Source organism: Halyomorpha halys, unplaced genomic scaffold (genome assembly GCF_000696795.3).
Source record: "Halyomorpha halys isolate HHAL.00 unplaced genomic scaffold, Hhal_1.1 Scaffold585.1, whole genome shotgun sequence".
In the NCBI taxonomy this organism is placed as follows: Eukaryota; Metazoa; Arthropoda; class Insecta; order Hemiptera; family Pentatomidae; genus Halyomorpha; species Halyomorpha halys.
Genome location: NW_027109935.1, coordinates 113,392 through 122,295, shown reverse-complemented (window position 1 = coordinate 122,295; position 8,904 = coordinate 113,392). Strand labels below are relative to the sequence as shown.

Below are 8,904 nucleotides of genomic sequence, written 5' to 3'. Positions count from 1 at the left end.
AAAAAAATTAACATTTTTAATCCTCATCCTTCTATTAATTATATGTACACTTCATTTGGATGGGGAATGAATGTGTGAATATAGATACATGCATATGGAATTTATAAATAGTAAAATTAATGTATTAGAGGTGACGGTAGCAGCATGGTAACGCACCTGTCTGCCAACCCAAAGGTTGCGAGTTCGAGTCCCTAGCTCTATCCTGTATTTTTCAAACATATAATTATATTATAGAATACTCACTCACAGCCTCCCCCCGGGCATTTGTAAGACCTGTTAGCCAATGGATGACACTGATAAAAATAGGCGTGGGAATGACGAACCCACCCTATGAAAACCACGTCATGAAACTATGTACTAAAGTAATCAAAATGACCAAATTCTTTTAAGGTTTATGTTGTTTAACTCAATTTAATGTTATATGTACTACATAGATCTTTGATAGCATGTAAAATTATTTCTCGTAACAATCATACTATTAATTAAAAAATTAAAAGAAATTCAGTAATTTGGATGTACGAGAATTTTTTTCAAATAAATAGACGGAACTATATAGTTTCGTTTTCTCTTCTTTTGCCCAAATCCTTTGATAATAAATTACAAGTTTCTTAAAACCACGGTGTTAATCTTAGGGATTCAGAAAAAAGTAGATGAAGCGAGAAAAAAAAAATATAACCACACATTAATTATTTAAATGGTTTAATAATCATTATTTTTAATAAAATTGAAATTAGACAGATATTTCAAGCATTGAAATCATTGCCGATTTTGTTATATTTTGTATAAACAAAATGTTACAAACTAGAAAATCCACCTACTCCAAATTTGAATATTAGACTGAAAATACTAACATATTACAAGAGTAAGTTATTCTGAAATGCGCACTCCTAATAGTGCTTCATCATTTACTACATTCTTGGAAAATACTTTGAAGAACATGCTAAAATTTAAAAGTAGGTTACAACGGAAACTTATCTAAAATACCTTCACCAAATTAAAATTCTTCTAATTTATGAAAATTCTGGTCTATCGCCAATGGAAACATTTATAAAGAAGACAATTAAGATTATTGACTCCAATAAGAATGGTTTTAAAATGTCTTAATACGTTAAGATATCCTATGATCTGGCAGGGTAGTATCCACCTTTATGTAATAACATATAATAGGATAAAGAATCATTTAAAGAAATTTCAAACTTCGGCCTTTTTTTTTATTATTTATTAAATACCATATTTTATCAGTTTTAATAAAAAATATATATAAATGATATGCGAGTATGAAAACCTTCATACTAGATGCATTATAATAGTACAAGAGCCCAAGAGGAGAAAAAAGGCAGTTATCTCACCCCAATTTTTGATTACTTTAAGGAAAACTATGCATAATTAGTAGTCAAAATTTATGAGTCTGCCAAGTATAGGTAGGGGGAATAAAAAATAGTGGCTGTTTCAAACCGATAAAAAAAAACTAATTTTTCGTTCGGACCTCTATGTCTTAAAAAGTAGGAACAACACAAGAAAAGTTAAGAGAACGTCATTTAAAGAAGAGTAAATTTGCTAAAATATGAGCCCTAATAGAGTTATTTACGTTAAACAGTATTCGAGATATAGCTTTTTAAAAAGCAACATTTCATAAAAAATGTTGTATGGGACGTACTGAAAGATCATTAGTTAGTGAATTTATTTTGAAAAATTTATAGCTCTTTTAGGGCTAATATTTCAGCAAAATTGCTCTTCTTTAAATAATGTTCTCTTAGATTTTCTAGTGTTGTTGGTAGTTTTTAAGATATAGAGCTCCGAATGAAAAATTAATGTTTTTTTAAGGTTTTGAAACAGCCGCCATTTTTTGTTCCCATTACCTATACTTGGCAGATTCATAGTTTTGACTAGTAATTATACTTAGTTTTCATTAAAGTAATCAAAAATTGGGGTGAGATAACTGCCTTTTTTTCTTCCCGTCTCTTGTACTATAAGGATTTATATGTTTTGATAGGAATACGATGAGATGCACTGTAGTTTGAAAAAAATATATATATAATCTTTACTCTTTCTTAAGACTGGTTATTATCATTTAAATGAATAAATTTTAGTCTCAAAACAATTTATATTTTTTTTATAAGTCCCATGTTTCGGCCAATTAGGTCATTCTCAAGGACAATCTTAAAACAATTTTGGAACCATATCAACTTTATAAAACTTTATACAGGATATTTTGCCCAGGTCATTAATTTAAGTCTTCAATTACCCTATATTGTCAATTCTTCACATTAAATTAAAAATTGAAAGTTTTAATCACAGCCAACCTTCACTGTCATAGTTTATCACAACAATCATGTTTGTGATGATGTTGAGGGAGACCTACGCCAGCTTGGGATTAGAAGATGGAGAGCGGTTGCTAACGATAGAATGGACTCAGCCAAGTATCTCATTGTATACCTTAAAGTACCAACGGTAGCAAAAGGTTTTTATCAAATCCGATTAATGTAACAGATGAGTAATAAAACTTAATAATTTATGTCTTTTGTTTTAGATGGATCTGGAAAAATGTGATTAAGCCCATGACTATCAAGGGCAGCAGCGCCGAAAAACAAAATCAAATTTTATTGTAAGAAAAGAAACGATGGAGTTTACAACAACGAACTTGTATAATTACGTTTCCACGCCAAACATCAAATTAATTAACGTGCTTTTGGGTTTAATTAAAACGGATACTGCAGAGGTGATAGTAGAGGAACGGGTCAAATGGAATTGGCAAAGAGCGAGCTCGGCTACTAGAGACGACTAGACCGGGAGTTCAATAGAGGCAGTTAATTGAGATTAGTGTTCAAACAGTGGATTATGAGTCTGTTGTTTGGTCCACGTACACATACGCCACCAGTTCAGCAACAGATTTAGTCCAGGAAAGGAGCTTTGTCCCCGCTTAAACTGATAATAGATACTACCACTAGAACTAAATTAAAGCATTAAAATCAATATAATTACTAAATTTAAAATAAAATAAATGGATATTTTCTTCATGGATGAAAAAGTATCCCAAAGTTGGAGATGATTTATATCAATAAACTGTCTTAACGTAGAATAAACCACTTGGGTGTAAACATATATTATATATAACTTATTATCTATATTATTTCCTAACTTTGAATTCTAAATGAAGGAAGCTTAGATTATAAATCTTTGTCTTTCTATAAGTTATATATCAATTTTTAATTCATATTTTGCATGCATCAGTTTAGGAAAAGATTAAAGTGGATTTTATTCCAATATCTCGGAAGTTGGAGAGCCTATATTCCAGGAGATAAATCTCTAGTTATATATTACCTCAAATATCAAAATTAGCAAAAGAGTAGAAGATTTGATTTAGAAGGCTAAGCACATGTGATCACCGATTTTTATGATTTTTTTTTGTGATACTGGATCGAAGAATATTAGATACTAGTCTGAACTTTTTTTAAAGAAATTTTAGAATTATTTATTTCATCGTTAGCCGTCTTTACACTGCATATATTAAATGGTTATTTTATACCTACCGATTTGTTTTGTTTTTTTTGTTTAGAATAGGAACAGCAAGTTATTTATTTTTTTTTATTTATTTATTTTTTTTCCGAACCCTCTAAAACAGAAATAAAATGTGAATTATAAGTGCATTACTGTGTAAGAAAGAAAAGTAATTCGTGTTGTGTCTTACCTTTTACTACCTTTGGTATTTTAAGGTTACCTGTTATATTTAATTTTACATATGAGCTATCCATTCAAGAGCTATTTTGAATCCGGAGGTGAGGGGCCTCCTAAGTTATTTATTGTAATTTTTTAAAAATTTATTTATTTTATACCAGATCGGCCTGGTGGGCCTTACATGGTTGGATATAACCGTTATATTATATACATATTTTTAACAGTTGATTATGGTAGGTGGATATAGTCTCGTACAAAAGACACCCCTAACTATATACAATGTTATAGTTAAAGGAAAAAAAAAATAGATAAGAATAATGCTTCTTAATAAGAGAGAAAAGTAAAATAACAAAAAATAATGATATTTGTACACATAACAAAACAAGCAATTACCCTCTAATGGTAAAAAGAAACAAGTTAATTTGAAAAAGGGACGAGAGAAGAAAAATAAATAATAATAATAAATAAAATGGAGGTAGTATGACTGATGAATTAATAAATATAGAATTTATAACAGAATGTCCTACAGTAGCCTGGGCTCCAGTCTTATTTATTGTATTAAATGAGTTTAATTGTGTAAAAAATTACACAAATCAAAAGTAGCTTTCTGTAAAGTAGACAAAAAATCAAGTCATATTCATGTAATTAGATCTTGTGAATGAATAGTTCCCTTCCTTGTTCTAATTTTTTATTTTATTTTATTACACAAATTTATATACACATTACATAGATATAGTAAATCATTTAGTAATTTAATGTTGTACAATAGTATTGATTAATAGAATAAATTGAATACATTTGTGTATAGTTGTAATATGTTTTAATAAAAAAAGATATTGTTAATAGATTACCCATATTTTGTGGAACAGAGGTAGGAGAATTTTTTCATTCATAAGATCTAATTATATCAATGAAACTTATCCCATAGAAGATAGGACCTCATCAAATCATGTTCGTTTTTAGTGTCTTCTGAAACCTTTGGTTACGAATTTTAAAACAGAAAAATTTTTTTTTTTTGGAAGATATTTATTTTTTCTCCGATGTCCCGCGTTCCCAAAATAAATTCATACATCTTCACATCGTTATCTAAATCTAATATAACTACAATAGTTGAAGAGCAGAATCTTCGTTCTTCTAGCCCATACCAATATCATTTAAATTTTATGCCTTTAATAGGAGAAAAAGCAGTTTCGAACCAATAAAACTATCTTATATGTTTTATTTTCTACCTCCGGTTGTAACTTGATCTATATGAAAATTAGTATTTGACAGTTTCAAAACACCCTAAAAATGAATATGACTTGAATTTTCCTAAACAAAAGTTTTTTCGGTCTACTTTACTAGACGGAAATTTTGAAATTTCTTACATACTTAAACTCATTTAATACAAATATTAATAGGTTTTACATTCAAATGGTTTATTTGTCGTTAGCCAGTTTTATTGATATAAATCATCGCCCACTTTGGAATCGCTTCACATCCATGAAGAAAATATCCATTTTAAAAATAGTACTTGTAAAATAAACTACGTTTATTAAATTTCTGCAATGGTAAAAGATTTTTTTTCTATAGAAAAAAAAAGATGCCTGCTGGATTGGAATAATTTCGTAACAGGTTCCCTTCCTGCGAGTGAAATGTTTCAATTCAATTCAACAAATATCACAGTGACAGGCAGCGGTAATTAACCATTAAAAAAAATTGAGAGCGTCACTGTTTGTTCTACTTTTTAATGAGCTCTGTTTTCCTCCAGTTACAATATAAACAAAAGTTTAAGACTCAGTTTAAAACCTTTTCGTGAAAAATAAGAAACAAAAATATTTTAGCTGCTGCTTCATTCACATTTCTTTTGTTTTCTTTATTAATAGCTTACGAGTTTAATATATGTTTAGACATTATATATTCTATCATTTAATCGATATTAAATGAAATTTCATATGTTTCATGTTAACATGCCTTTGCTTCAGTTACTTCATTGTAATATTTCGAATTAGCTCGGAAATTTAACCATTCTAGTTAGTAAGTGCGTAAAGAAGTAAGGAAAAAGTAAAGTTTTTTTAAGGAACTGTAAGAGAGGAACAATTACTATCGGTTCCGTTCTGTTCCTCATCTACAGGGGATCAAATGTTTATGAAATGAAAATGCTCAACAGAAATTTCTTTTCGGTATCAACAGCAATAGCTTATTTCGGTGCTTATTTGTTAGTTACAAAAAAATATAATTCACTTTATCAAAAAAAGTAACAATACTGAGTATAATGTTTTTATTTTTGTAAAAAAGATATATAATATTTATGTGTGTATATATATATATGTATATATATATACGAAAAGCATGAAAGCTTAGGATATTTCGTAATATTAGTTCAAATGTCTGCTCAACAATTTTGATCAACGCATCTAATTATAAAATCATTAACATTTCTCTATTTAATTAAAAAAAGTAACATTGCACCTCCATCTAATATTAATTCCAAAACTCAAATTCATAGTAGAGTCTTCACTATACACGTTTGTTGTTTTTTGTAATATCTGATGATATATTTTTTTAAAGCATACATTTAAAAATATATATTTTTTTTTTTACTACGCCAAAGGAGGCATTTCTGCCATTCTGTTTCGTACAGCCTAGTATAGTTTAGCTCTGCCGATGTAACTCCCGTCTGTAGTCAAGTCCGCCATTGCCGCACATGCAAATATGTGATCGCCAGTCATCTCACCAACTCCACACAGGACGTAGTCCGAAGATTCAGTTACTCCTATTCTTTTCAGGTGGTGCCGCAAATAGTCATGCCCAGTAGCCAACCTGCATGCAAAAAGCTTGCCACTGACACCGCTCTTGGTAAAGTCAATGGAGGGCGCCTCTTAGGATCTAGCAATGCCGCCCAGTTCTTGCCCCCACATTCTCCTCTACTCCTTTGGACTGCTCTTTCAGTGATGGCGCTTCGGGTCGGCGTTAGTTGAGGGACGTTCAGACGCTATTGCCAGCAATGCTACCCTAGAATCCGACAGCAGAACTATCTTTCACATTTAAAAATATGATTTAACAGAGAAGAGAAAGCCTTTTTCAGAAAGCCTGGGATGAAAAAAAGGATCACAACAGAATGGGAATATAATATTATAATACCAATACACAAGAAATTATGAATGCTCTAACTTCAGACTCATAGGCCTCTCGCGTAAAAGCTATATACATCCATATTGGTTGGTTGTTTTAGACCACTAGTTGAGAACCTAATAGAAGAAGAGCAAGCTGGGTTCAAATCCAGGCGCCAAACCGATGACCACATTTTCTCATTAAGAAATATCTAACAGAAATCCTAAGACCTGGATAAAAATATGTACCTGGCTTTCCTTGACCTCAAATCTGCTTTTGACTCGGTTCCTCGAGATGAAATAAGCTCTCAGAGCGAAGAACGTTCAGAGAAACCTGACAGAGGCGATTAAATCCATACACCACGAGCCTAAAAGAATAGTCAGGCTGAACGGGTTGGAATCAAATAGTTTCAATATTGGGAAGGGGGTCAAACAAGGAGACAGCATAAGCCCATTGTTGTTACTTTTATTCATCATGGATAAAGTGGCATTCATTTCTAAGGGAAGAGCTGATAAGACATTCCTGGGACGAAGGAATCTTAATCCAGTTGTCATTCAGCTTCTAATCTACGCCGACGATGTCGTACTGATTGGGGACTCTGTGGAAAAGTTGCAACCAGCAGTATTATGGAGTGGTATGAAGAGCTTCGACGAAAAGGAATGATTATAAATACCAACAAAAGTAAGATTCTGCATCTTGGAAGACAAAAGGAGAATGTCCACATGTACTGTAATGGAGATGAATTGGAAGTGGTGACAGACATCACATACCTGGGTACAGTGATAGACGGATCTAGGAAGGTGAACGCAGAAATATATAATAGGATTAGCAAGTCAAATTCAGTCTACTACCAGATATGTAACACTGTCGTAGGGAAAAGAGAAGTGGGGAGGGATGTCAAGCTGCACATCTTCACAACAGTGTATGTGCCCATATTTTTGTATGGAGCGGAGAATTAGATAATAACAGATCGACATGAGAGCAGAATTGCCGCTGCCGAAATGAAATATTTGCGAAGAACGGTTGGAAAAACAAGGAGGGACCGAGTTTGCAATGAAAGGCTTCGTCAGGAGTTGCAGATAGCCTCACTGAAAGAGATCCTGGAAGCTCGACAGCTGAAGTGGTTCGGCCATGTTATCAGGATGGACGACCACAGAGATCCTGTAAAGATGATGGACTATGTCCCAGATGGCAGAAGACCTAGGGGCCGACCTAGGATGTCATATCTTGACAATGTTGAGCCACTCTGAAAGGCGAGAGGGATGGACATCCGACAGGCGAGGAATAGGGAATAGTGGAATTCCTGGCTGAATGCTCCTCTACGCTGAGAGGCACTAAAGAAGAAAACAAAAGAAGAGAAGAGAAACATTTTATTAAAACAAAACAGTGGTGCCCAGCTGTATTGGATTCCGATACGCACAGTATACTGAATCTAATCGGACAATTACTAACTTATTATTCTTATATTACATAAGTATAGAGATTAAAAATTAATATACATAATAGTATTAATTTTTTTTCTATTTGTTATATAAAATACGTAATGTATATTTGATTTCATTGACATAAAACCTTAATAAATTCATATTTAAACAGTTTGAATTGGAGAAGTATAGTAACAAACAAACCATAAAATTTATCAGGTCCTAATGCTCCTTTAGTTGTAATAAAAAACATTACTTTTGAGATTATTTTTTCTTTCGTTATATTTTAACTTTTTCAACTGTCACCTGGAACTTAACCAGTATACACGAGTTATATTGTTGCAGACTGATGACTGTCTTAGAAAGCTTTTCTAAAACGAAGACACAGTTGTGTTGACAGTGTTTGTCTAATTAACAGTGACAGGTTTGTCTCGATTAAATAAATGAATGTTGATAAAAAAATAATAAAAATAATGATTTTAAGTCGTATTTAAAAAAAAAATTAAAAACAATCAATAATTTCTAATCAGGCGGCAAGAAATATTGTAATAAAGGAAAATTTTTTAAAATATAGGTAGAATATTAGACGAAAAATAAATATGCGTTAATATTTATCATATATATATATATACAAGTTAAGTATTGGCGAAAGCAAAATGTCAAAAAAGCGAAGAAGGAATAAGATGTAACACGTTTGAACTGCTGTAACATA

General features: G+C 31.5%; 1 protein-coding gene across 1 annotated transcript in view; it reads right to left on the bottom strand.

The window, feature by feature from the left end:
• GABA-B-R3 (gamma-aminobutyric acid type B receptor subunit 3) overlaps nucleotides 1-8,904 on the bottom strand; it is a gene marked incomplete at its 5' end in the record, with an annotated part of 146,324 nt that overhangs the window by 37,469 nt on the left and 99,951 nt on the right.